Source organism: Stegostoma tigrinum, unplaced genomic scaffold, assembly GCF_030684315.1.
Source record: "Stegostoma tigrinum isolate sSteTig4 unplaced genomic scaffold, sSteTig4.hap1 scaffold_293, whole genome shotgun sequence".
Lineage (NCBI taxonomy): Eukaryota > Metazoa > Chordata > Chondrichthyes > Orectolobiformes > Stegostomatidae > Stegostoma > Stegostoma tigrinum.
In genome coordinates, this window is record NW_026728221.1 from 157,542 (window position 1) to 170,166 (window position 12,625).

General features: G+C 49.1%; 1 long non-coding RNA gene across 1 annotated transcript in view; it reads right to left on the reverse strand.

Moving 5' to 3' along the window:
• LOC132208096 (uncharacterized) overlaps nucleotides 1-10,246 on the reverse strand; it is a 155,016-nt gene extending 144,770 nt beyond the window's left edge. The window contains exon 1 of the long non-coding RNA XR_009444185.1: nucleotides 9,578-10,246. This is a non-coding gene — a long non-coding RNA (uncharacterized LOC132208096). The remainder of the gene's footprint in view (nucleotides 1-9,577) is intronic.
• Between the last annotated feature and the right edge of the window lie 2,379 nt (nucleotides 10,247-12,625).

Genomic DNA, 12,625 nt, shown 5'->3' on the forward strand with positions numbered 1-12,625 from the left:
ACAGGGCTGCGGGGGGCAGTACGCTGTGAGCGGGACAGGACTGCGGGGGGCAAGTCGCTGTGATCGGGACACGGCGCGGGGGCCCGTCCCTGTGAGCGGGTCAGGGCGGCGGGGCCCAGGCCGCTGTGAGCGGGACAGGGCTGCGGGGGCCAGTCCCTGTGGGCGGGTCAGGGCGGCGGGGGCAGGACGCTGTGAGCGGGACAGGGCTGCGGGGCCCAGTCCCTGTGAGCAGATCAGGGCTGTGGGGGCCAGTCCCTGTGAGCGGAACACGGCTGCGGGGGGCAGTACGCTGTGAGCGGGTCAGGGCTGCGGTGCCCAGGCCGCGGTGAGTGGGTCAGGGCGGCGGGGGCAGGCCGCTGCGAGCCTGTCAGGGCAGCGGGGGCAGGCCGCTGTGAGCGTTCAGGGCTTCGGGGCCCAGGCCGCTGTTAGCAAGTCAGGGCGGCGGGGCCTGGTCCCTGTCAGGGCGACAGGGCTGCGGGGGACAGTCCGGGAGCGGGTCAGGGCTGCGGGGGACAGTCCCTGTGAGGGGGTCAGGACTGAGGGGGCAGGCCGCTGTGAGCGGGTCAGGACTGCAGGGGGCAATACGCTGTGAGCGGGTCAGTGCTTCGGGGCCCAGGCCACTGCGAGCGGGTCAGGGCGGCGGGGCCAGGGTCCCTGTCAGGGCGACAGGGCTGCGGGGGCCAGTCCGGGAGCGGGTCAGGGATGCGGGGGACAGTCCCTGTGAGGGGGTCAGGGCTGTGGGGACCAGACCCTGTAAGCGGGACACGGCTGCGGGGGGCAGTACAATGTGAGCGGGTCAGGACTGCTGGGGGCCAGGCCCTGTGAGCGGGTCAGGGCTGCGGGGGGCAATACCATGTGAGCGGGACAGGGCTGCGGGGCCCAGTCCGCTGTGAGCGGGACACGGCTGCGGGGGGCCGTACGCTGTGACTGGGACAGGGCTGCAGGGCCCAGTCCCTGTGAGCGGGTCAGGGCTGCAGGGGGGCAGTGCGCTGTGAGCGGGACAGGGCTGCAGGGGGGCAGTCCCTGTTAGTGAGCCACAGCTCCGGGGGGCAGTCCCTGTGAGCGGGTCAGGGCTGCGGGGGCCAGTCGCTGTGAGCAGATCAGGGCTTTTGGGGCCAGTTTCTGTGAGCAGGACACGGCTGCGGGGGGCAGTACGCTGTGAGCAAGTCAAGGCTGCGGGGGCCAGACCCTGTGAGCGGGACAGGGCTGCAGGGGGGCAGTGCGCTGTGAGCGGGACAGGACTGCTGAGGGCCAGTCCCTGTTAGTGAGCCACAGCTACGGGGGGCAGTCCCTGTGAGCGGGTCAGGGCTGCGGGGGCCAGTCGCTGTGAGCAGATCAGGGCTTTTGGGGCCAGTTTCTGTGAGCAGGACACGGCTGCGGGGGGCAGGACGCTGTGAGCAGGTCAGGGCTGCGGGGGCAAGTCCCTGTTAGTGGGTCAGGGCTGCGGGCGCCAGTCGCTGTGAGCGGGACATGGCTGCAGGGTCAGTACGCTGTGAGCGGGTCAGGGCTCCGGGGGCCAGACCCTGTAAGCGGGACACGGCTGCCGGGGGCAGTACGCTGTGAGCGGGACAGGACTGCTGGGGACAAGTCACTGTGAGCAGAACACGGCTGCGGGGGGCAGTACGCTGTGAGCGGGTCAGGACTGCTGGGGGCCAGGCCCTGTGAGCGGGTCAGGGCTGCGGGCGCCCGTCCCTCTGAGCGGGACACGGCTGTGGGGGGCAATACCATGTGAGCGGGACAGGGCTGCGGCTCCAATCCGCTGTGAGTAGGACAGGGCTGCTGGGCCCAGTCCCTGTCAGCGGGACAGGGCTGCGGGGGCCAGACCCTGGCTGCGGGACAAGGCTGCGGGGGCCAGTCCCAGGCTCCGGGACAGGACTGCGGGGGACAAGTCGCTGTGACCGGGTCATGGCTGCAAGGGCCAGTCCCTGTGAGCGGGTCAGAGCTGCGGGGGCAAGTCACGATGAGCGGGTCAGGGCTGCGGGGGCAAGTCACGATGAGCGGGTCACGGCTGCGGGGGCAAGTCACGATGAGCGCTCAGGGCTACGGGCTCCAGTCCCTATGAATGGGACACGGCTGCGGGGGCCAGTACGCTGTGTGCGGGACAGGGCTGCAGGGCCCAGGCCCTGTGAGGGGGACACGGCTGCGGGGGGCAGTACGCGGTGAGCGGGACAGGACTGCGGGGTGCAAGTCGCTGTGAGCGGGTCATGGCTGCGGGGGCAGGTCCCTGTCAGCGGGTCAGGGCTGCTGGGGGCAGTACGCTGTGAGCGGGACAGTGCGCGGGACATGGCTGCGGGGCCAGTCCCTGTGAGCTCCAGCTCCAGTTCCCTAACGCGGTTTTCAAGGAGCTGGAGTTGGGTGCACTTCCCGCAGATGTAGTCAGCAGGGACACTAGTGGTGACCCTTACCTCCCACATTCTGCAGGAGGAGCATTCAACTGCCCTGACCTCCGTTCCCATTATTCTAAATTCCCAAAGAGACTGTTTAAAATATACAATAAAAAATAAACTAGTTACCTTCTGTCGCACAGAAACTTTTTTTTTTGCTTCGAGGAGGATGGGTGGGAGACACTACCCGAGTAGTGTTTCGGGTAATGCAACCAACACAAATATATTCATATAAATATTATATATATGTAATATATAAAATATTATATGTATAAATATTATATACACAAATATAAATTAGTACATATATTTTCTCATTAGGTTTACCCATGCAACGAATTAAGTGACTATGTAGAGTGTTTAAAGGAGTTTAAATTGCTTACTCCCTGTGCACAATGTCCACGAGCATTCATCAAATGCCACTTTAAACAGAAACACATGAGTTAACCACAATAATAGTGAAAACAATGCAAGGTCCAATGGCTGGAATATTGAACTCTCATGTTAATGAAATAATAACTTACAACTAGCAGCAGCTAACCACTATTTCACAATACACAGTTCGAATGAGAAACACTCCACTTTCCATAGTGGAGAACAAATTTAAAACAACCATTGATCCAACTTTGTCCACGAAGACATTCTACGAATTCGGGAAATGTTTTCTGTGTGGTGTATTCCTGATGAAGTTGATGCTAATAATGAAGCATCATTTCACTGAACTCTTGAACTTCCTGGTACGGTTACAGCCAGGAAACGTACAGATTTATCACCAATGCAGCACAGCAGGACAAGAAATGAGAATTGTTACGATTCCAGCTGCTTCAGCAAGTGGAATAGTCAAACCCCAGAATAAAACCTGCCTCGCTCGATCTTTTTCCCCTTTGTCAAACCTTGTGGTCTTTCACTGAAACATAAGCACATCAGACTACAGATTAGATTTTACCAATAAAACAGAAGTTTATTACATTGAAGAAATAAAATAAACCAAAATATCAAATATAGCAGTTTCAAAAATTTCAGAACACATTGCAAAAGAAAGTTAATGCGAGGTGATGCATTTTGGAAGGTCGAATTTGAAAGCTGAGTACAGGATTAACGATAGGGTTCTTGGCAGTGTGGAGGAACAGAGGGATCTTGGTGTGCAGATACATAGATCCCTTAAAATGGCCACCCAAGTGGACAGGGTTGTTAAGAAAGCATATGGTGTTTTGGCTTTCATTAACAGGGGGATTGAGTTTAAGAGTCGTGAGATCTTGTTGCAGCTCTATAAAACTTTGGTTAGACCGCACTTGGAATACTGCGTCCAGTTCTGGGCGCCCTATTATAGGAAAGATGTGGATGCTTTGGAGAGGGTTCAGAGGAGGTTTACCAGGATGCTGCCTGGACTGGAGGGCTTATCTTATGAAGAGAGATTGACTGAGCTCGGTCTCTTTTCATTGGAGAAAAGGAGGAGGAGAGGGGATCTAATTGAGGTATACAAGATAATGAGAGGCATAGATAGAGTTGATAGCCAGAGACTATTTCCCAGGGCAGAAATGGCTAGCACGAGGGGTCATAGTTTTAAGCTGGTTGGTGGAAAGTATAGAGGGGATGTCAGAGGCAGGTTCTTTACGCAGAGAGTTGTGAGAGCATGGAATGCGTTGCCAGCAGCAGTTGTGGAAGCAAGGTCATTGGGGTCATTTAAGAGACTGCTGGACATGTATATGGTCACAGAAATTTGAGGGTGCATACATGAGGATCAATGGTCGGCACAACATTGTGGGCTGAAGGGCCTGTTCTGTGCTGTACTGTTCTATGTTCTATGTTCTATGTTCTATATTAGCTGCAGCTCAGTGGGTTTCACTCCAACCGTTAAGACAGAATGTCATTGTTCAAGTCAGGATCTATAGACCTGAGAAGAAAATCTAGGCTAACATACCCAGTGCTCCATTGTTGGAGGTGCTGACCTTTGGATGATAGCATTCGAACCAACACTCTACCCATTGAAATTGTGGCTTCAGGTGTCTAGTTGTTAAATACTCGTATTCCCTCTCAGGTAATGTAATGCCTCTGTTGTCAAGCAGAGTTAGCCTGGTGTTTTGGTCAATACTAAGCTCTGAACTGATATTACTGAAGGGGTTTTCTGGTCACTGTGATGTTGCCGTTTGTGAGATCTCACTGTGCACAAATGGACTGCCGTGTTTCCACATTACGACAGTGACTCCAATTCTCAACTATTCTCTTGGCCAGAAGTTGTTTGGGATATCCTAAAGCTGTGAAATGCACAATGTTAAGAAAGAAAGCCTTCTCTTTCTTCCCTTTCATGACCTCAGGACATTCCAAAGCACTTTACAGCCAATGAAGTATTTTGGCAGTCATCAGTTGGTAATACAGAACTTGAAAAAAATACATTTTGATTATCCTTTTCATCTTGCACTTATTGGGGCAATTTGCAAGAAGTGACGGGAAAAGCTGTACACAAAGAGAGTGCTGATTCATTTGGAAGTGGAACCACATCAATATTTAGGAACAGGTACAGCAAATGGTTGAAGTAAAGATGAATAAAGCAATTACAGTGGACTCTGAGGTGTTTCCACAGGGAAAACACCAGGACTCACTTCTTATTTACTGTAATAGTTGATCCTTTTACATTGTATTTGATGTGAATTGTCCTGTTAAGTGCAAGTTGAAAAACTGTAGCAAAATATGCCTTTTCTCAGCAGTATGCATATTTTGGAAGTGTAGTCACTATTGCAATGTCAGGAAATGCAGCAGTCAATTTAGGCACAGCAAGCTGCTACAGTTAACAAAGCAACAGCGAGAAAAATTCATTCCCTCCACCAGTGATGGGAAGTAGCAGCTGTGCACATCATCGACAAAATCCCCTGCATAAATTCACCAAGGCTCTTTAGAAACCAACACTTTCATAAATACTACCATCTAGAAGGATAAGGGCAGCAAATTTATGGGAATACCACCACCTGCAAGTTGCCCTCCAAGCCATGGTTCAAGAAGGCAGCTCACCAACACCTTGTCAAGGGCAGCTATGAGTGGGCAATAAATACTGGCCAGCCAGCAGCAGCTCCATTCTAAGAATGAATACAAAAAAACCCCAGGTAATTTATTCAGTGCCAGTTCTTCCTTTCTTTCATGACTATTTAAAGTCTCTATTGATGGTATAACTAAAGCAGCACAAGCCCTTGTTTCCAACTGCTGCATCAAACACATAGAGTTCAAAATGTGCAACCAGAATTAATGACTGAACAGGCAGCCAAGTCAATATTTAGGAATAGATTAAGCAAGTGGTCAAAGTAAGGATGAATAAAGCATTCACTGGAACAGAGTGGGCACATGGGATTAAGACTCATGTCCATGTAGAGGGTAAAATCTTTATACAAAAACGTTGGTTAGAGTGAGTGGCAACTGTTTGCCTTTATTCACGTCTTTAATGGATTCTAAGGCATGTCTCAGAAACTGATACTGCAATAACAAGTAGATAGTAGCAAGGGGAAGAGGTAGGTTTTCATCAGACTGATGCTCTATGTCATTAGCGAAACTTCTGGAAGAGCTTTACATTCTACTTCAATATTCAAAGGGGAGACCAAAACCTCTCCAAAGTAACGCCACTGATTATATCAAATGATTATATCAAATATCACAAGGTACACACACACACAGTATCCATATTGTAATTTCCACGTCATTTTCACTGTGATTGTGTTGAAGGTCAAAAGGCATGGAACTGTCACAGCAAACCTCAAACTGCTGAAGTCTGGCAGAAATCCAAGAATCATCCCAACTGAAATAAAATGCACCTTTCAATCTGTAAAGACATGTCACAGCACAGGAGTTGAGATAGGTGCAGTTGGAATTTTGAATTTTATCATTAAGAGAATAAAAATGTCTCATGATTTTAATTTGTCAGACCAACTTGCAGAGAAATCACGTACTACACATCTGGCATGATAGTAAAATAACAGTGGGGCACATAGATGCTCTACAATAGAGATAACAAGGTGTAGAGCTGGATGTACACAGCAGGCCAAGCAACATCAGAGGAGCAGGAAGGCTGATGTTTCAAGCCAAGACCCTTCTTCAGAAATCTTTGACATGATTTTGGAGTATCGTGGAAATTTGCAGCAATGGAAGGAGAGCATTTGGCCCAGCGCATCTTTGCCAGCCAAATTAAAACTATCAAGTTGAATCCTGTTTTCCAGCTCTTGGCCCTCTACAGTAATGTTAGTTCAAATACAGATCCACGTTATTTTTAAACTCTAGCAGCTTTTATGTCTTCAGTTGCAAAACTTTATGGACCCTCTCGACACTCTTCTAAATATTTTGTCCCATCCTCTCCTAAAAACACTGCTTCGTGTTTTTGGCTGCAAAGTAAGTGGCCACAGTCTCAGCCAAGAAACCAATCAGTCAGTACCTTGTATTATCATGGGAGGTGGAGACAGAACACTGGGCTTAGCCAGGATCTGTACTTCCATTAGCATTGCACACACCACACAGAGTTCCCAATTTAATTAAGAAAAGTTCTAATTATGTGGATTATGCTGGCAAAGTCACCATTTTATTGCCCATTTTTATGAACTATTTGCTATACTACTTCAGAAGGCAAGTCAGGGTCAACTGCCTCAGGGCTGAATTACACAAGACTCTGGGTTCCCCACCTCTTTGACTAAAAGCACAGAGGTGGGGAAGTCTGCCAAGCTCTGCAACCATCTGATGGGTTGATTGCTCCGCTTCCACATGAAGATGTCCTGCCTCAGAGAGATTCAGGCCAGTAAGAGATTGGCAGCATTCCAGCACTGGTACTGGTATTACATTACTGGTATTGCACTTGGGACTTGGACAATTGTTCCAGATTCAGCTCACCAAGTGAGAAGAATTGGTAGGCCCTAGTGAGGATATGTTGGGGAGTTGGGGTGTTGTCAGAATTTTGAAGACTGGTGATAAGCAAGGCATTACATATGATCCCCTAATGGGAGCATGGGCTAATTTAGAAGAGACAGTCACCATCTGCCACCCAACCCTCAAACCCAGCCCCAACACAGCTACCTGCTGGGTATTTGGCGTTAGGCCTCTCCAGCCATTTAAATCCCAATGATACCGCACCCTCCCACCTCGATTTATTGTCTAATAACAACAGCATGTATGCATCTTGCATTGCTAAAAGTAAAATGTCTCACAATATTTCATAGGAGGAATGATCTAATCAAACGTGACACTGGCAATATCAACACAGGTAACCGCTCTGGTATTTTATAACCAATAATGTAAAGGAGAACATGGTCGGTGGGGGGGGGGGCGGGTGGTAAAGGAGTGGTGAGGTTTATGGAAGAAATTCCAGAGCTTAAGGCATTGTCAGCTGAAGGCATGGTCACCAATTATGGAGCACCAATAGACACGAAGACAGACTTTGTGAAGCATGGAGATTTTCATTATCTGTCCCAAGGAAAATAGCATCATCATCACAGATATGATCATTATTGGTAAACATTGATACAGTGTTGCATTCAGTCAGTGAACTTAGAGAACCAATAGAGAGAAATCCAACAAATGCACAGGCCACGCATTCAAAATCTAAACTCAACAGGGATCATGAGGTCAAAGGGAGAGTCAACCCACAAAGGTTCTCAACACCAGAGAATAAGCCAGAAAATTACAAATCAAAGTACTGTGTGTGACATGATAAATCAGTAAGAAACTATTTTTAAAAGGGACATGGTGTCTTCTCCTCAAAGACTTCCACTGCATCCAACAATTGGAGTCTTGTAGAACACAACTACAGCAGCTCTTCATAACTGGATAGCAGAGCAGCGCATCTCCAGACTATGACAGAATCTCATCCTGGCAAATAATGCTTTTAGTTTATTCCATCATCCTTAATCACAATATGTTTTACTCATGTAGGAGCAAGTCACATCAAAATAAATTAACATTTTCCCACGATTTACTCGCAGCGTACCCTTCAAATCCCATTATTCTTTTATTTTTAACAAAATATCTGGAGTGAAGCTTCAAGCAAATATAGAACTGAATAAGATTCCCCCTCCCACATTGTGGCGTACATTATCAAGTTTCCAGTTAAGCGATACATAAATGTTTCAGAAATCCTCACTGTGCCTTGTTCGGAAAGGGTTGCCTTTTCCTCCTCCATGCAGCCAGGATAGCTGGGAGAGACATCACTCCTGCGTCTCAGACAATCTTTCCGAAAATACTGTTATTACTACATCATAGATCAGCCAGCTCGAGGTCTCCCCCGTTTAATCCTGGTTAATTTTAGAATTGAAATCTATCAATTAAAGCGTCTCCCAGCAAAACTGCTTCTAATTACCAGATCTGCAGCATCTTTGCTTTGTCATCAACAGGCACTTGTCAGCCCATCAATCAAGGGGTTAAATTTAAAATAGCCCCGGTTGTTTGGGGCGTGCGAGCCAGTGAGCATCCGGCAGTAAGGGAACAGCGTCAGAGGGCTGCAAGCTAACGGGGTCCGAATCATGTTGCCAAACCACTGCCCGGGTGTGGAGTCACTGCATTTGTCACATCCAAGTCCCCCCTCACGTCTCTAGGCTCTCTTTGCAACACAGCAACAAAAACCTGCACAGAGTGGGTCAAACAAGATCTCCAGTTTGCACTTCCTCAGAAGCGAGACTCTGAGCTATTACCTTCTTGACAGCTTTCCACTAGAATTAGCTGTTTAACCATCTTAGTCACTGGCCTGATATTCTCTGGTCGGGCACTTTTTTTGCCGAAACAGAACAGTGCAAACCTCCAGAACCACCTTTCCCCTTATACGAACTGATTCTGTGCGTTGTATCTCAACCGTGGATTCGCTACAAACCATCTGCAATCTCTTGCCCGGTTGATAGGGAATCTAGGATTCCCAGTATTGACCTTATCTATCCTCAACGTCCAATCTGCGCTGTTAGGAGCAGAAAGCGCCGGCTTGTGAAGCTAAGGGATGCAGGGGAGCTGTCTGAGGGAGAGAGAACGCACTATTCAGGCTAATGCTACATTCCCACCGATTGCACTGTATCAAGAGTCACGAACAGCATCGGTCAAGATAGGAGAGCCCATATTGAACAACAGACCAAACTCCCTCCCCTCCTACTCCACAATAACAGGACATTTGCAAAACACACACACACAAAAAAACGCAGGCACATTCACATCAGCCAATGGAACGGTGTGTAAAGGGTACTCACTCGCTTTGCCTTGTTTCGGCCTTTGCAACAGCTTCTGCATTGCAGCTACATCTTCGGTTTTGACAGCTTGCAGTAATTCCTGATCTTTCTCCATGGCTTGTTGATGTGTGTGTGTGTGTGTGTGTGTGTGTGTGTGTGTTTATGTGCGTGTTTTTATATCCGATGCATCTTAGGTTTTAGGAGCTGAAGCGAGAGAGAGACACACACACACACACACACACACAGAGGGAGGAAGACTATGCCTGGCAGAGTGTGTGCATAGAGGCAGGGACAGGAGGAGAGCTACCGATGGGTGAAAGGCATAGACAGCCTCGTCTCTTGTATCACAAACCAAAACAGCTCTCTCTCCTAAAATAATAAAATGTGAGGCTGGATGAGCACAGCAGGCCAAGCAGTATCTCAGGAGCACAAAAGCTGACGTTTCGGGCCTAGACCCTTCATCAGAGAGGGGGACGGGGAGAGGGAACTGGAATAAATAGGGAGAGAGGGGGAGGCGGACCGAAGGTGGAGAGGAGAGAAAAGGTCAGTCCAGGGAAGACGGACAGGTCAAGGAGGTGGGATGAGGTTAGTAGGTAGCTGGGGGTGCGGCTTGGGGTGGGAGGAAGGGATGGCTGAGAGGAAGAACAGGTTAGGGAGGCAGAGACAGGTTGGACTGGTTTTGGGATGCAGTGGGTGGAGGGGAAGAGCTGGGCTGGTTGTGTGGTGCAGTGGGGGGAGGGGACGAACTGGGCTGGTTTAGGGATGCGGTGGGGGAAGGGGAGATTTAGCATCCCTAAACCAGCCCAGTTCGTCCCCTCCCCCCACTGCACCTCACAACCAGCCCAGCCCAGCTCTTCGCCCCCACCCACTGCATCCCAAAACCAGTCCAACCTGTCTCTGCCTCCCTAACCGGTTCTTCCTCTCACCCATCCCTTCCTCCCCCCGACAAGCCGCACCTCCATCGACCTACTAACCTCATCCCACCTCCTTGACCTGTCCGTCTTCCCTGGACTGACCTCTCCCCTCCCTCCCTCCCCACCTATCTTCTTTACTCTCCATCTTCGGTCCGCCTCCCCCTCTCTCCCTGTTTATTCCAGTTCCCTCTCCCCATCCCCCTCTCTGATGAAGGGTCTAGGCCCGAAACGTCAGCTTTTGTGCTCCTGAGATGCTGCTTGGCCTGCTGTGTTCATCCAGCCTCACATTTTATTATCTTGGAATTCTCCAGCATCTGCAGTTCCCATTATCTCAGCTCTCTCTCCCCTTCCCCACCCCGGATTATTGCAAATAAAAAGGACAACACAAAATTCTCCTTGCTGTCCTCCCCCGAGAGCCTGGTGGCTGCACTAAGTACACAGCGGCGATGCCATGGTTCTTCAGTCCGTCCTGACTCCCATCGCGTTTCGCAGCCGCTGCCTCACGCTCTCTCTCTCCACAAGAGCTGAGATCTGCTTTCAATGCTCCTACCCTGCCGCATGGCGGAGGAAGATTGTACAGGAGCCAAATCATCACATCCCTCTCATACCAAATAGGACAGAACCTGGGCCAAGGCAGGTTTATTTCTGGAAGCGCTCTTAAAGGAAACCCCTACCAAAGAGTGCGTGTTGCGGGGGGGGATGGGGTGGGAAAGGGGTGGAACTAATCCTTTTAAAATCTCTGGTTTGTAACCATTTTCTGAAAATAACACCGCTTTGCTTTCTAACATCCCGCTAATCCTTCCCACCATTGCAATATCTGTATTTATTGGTCGATAGACAAGAATTGAACAGGTGAAACTGCACATTTAAACATTATGCTCGTCACAATATTAACTGATGGAAATGGATGCTGTAACTTCAACTTGGCCGGGACTGTTCCAAACTCTCTATCATCCTGGATTAAGAACTGCAAGGTGATGCAGCGTTGGTACCTGGTCCCTTTTCACTGGGGGTTGCCAACCTGCTGTCTCAGGAGTCAGCATAACATTTGGCGATTGCAATTTTACGCTGCAAATAGCGCCAATTTGAAAATAATACCGGCGTCTCCGGAAGTGAATTAAACTTGGACAAGAAGCAAATGTGGCTTCCATCAATCATTCCACCCGCCACCACAGCCCTCTCCCACTTCTTACGCCCCTTCAATTATACTTAACACACAAATACAGCTCAATTCCGATTAGCACGTCTCGTTATTTTTTCACTCCCTTCCCCGCCATGTTAACCAGTTATCATTGAGCACCCTGGCTGGTTCCTTATCTGGTCAATCCATAATTGTACATCCCATCTATGGTCTGGGATCAAGCTAGTTATTTGGGAATTATCTCCACACCTGTCTGAAAGGCAGTGTCTTGTTCTCCCTGGGTTATTTTTAATCTGGAAGCAATGCTAATGATGCTGTCTGACTTGGGGTCATGCTTGTCATCAAGATTTGTATGTGCACTCTGCGCAGGGTGGCAATTAACTCGGAAATGTTTTCACCTAGCGGCTGAATGGCTCTAAGTGTCTGCACCCCTCTCATGTGCGTAAATTATCACCGACATGTAAATCTCTGATGGTTCTAATTTGGGATACCACATTATCAATGAGTTATTTTCCGTGTCTTAAGATCCAATAACGTCAGTAGCCACTTGCCCACATCATTTGGATGCTTGAGATAGTCGCAGGTAACAGAGAAGGTTGAAAAGGACAAAGATGCTGTTGTGCTGTGCATGGGCTATCCAAAAGCATTTTGTACAATTTTTGAAGAAAATCTCAGAATGAAAGGGATCCAAAATTGTCTGAGGGATAAGAAAGAGAGTGTAATATAACAAAGTGTGTAGCTGGATGAACACAGCAGGCCAAGCAGCATCTCAGGAGCACCAAAGCTGACGTCAGCTGCTGTGCTCCTGAGATGCTGCTCAGCCTGCTGTGTTCATCCAGCTACACACTTTGTTATCCTGGATTCTCCAGCATCTGCAGTTCCCATTATCTCTGATCACAAGAAAGAGAGTGTGATGGGTGTTTTTCTGATTGAGAGGATGTTTGTTGTGGAGTTCCCCTGAGGCTGGTATTGAGACCCTTGCTTTCCTGATACGGACATAAATGATCTAGGCTT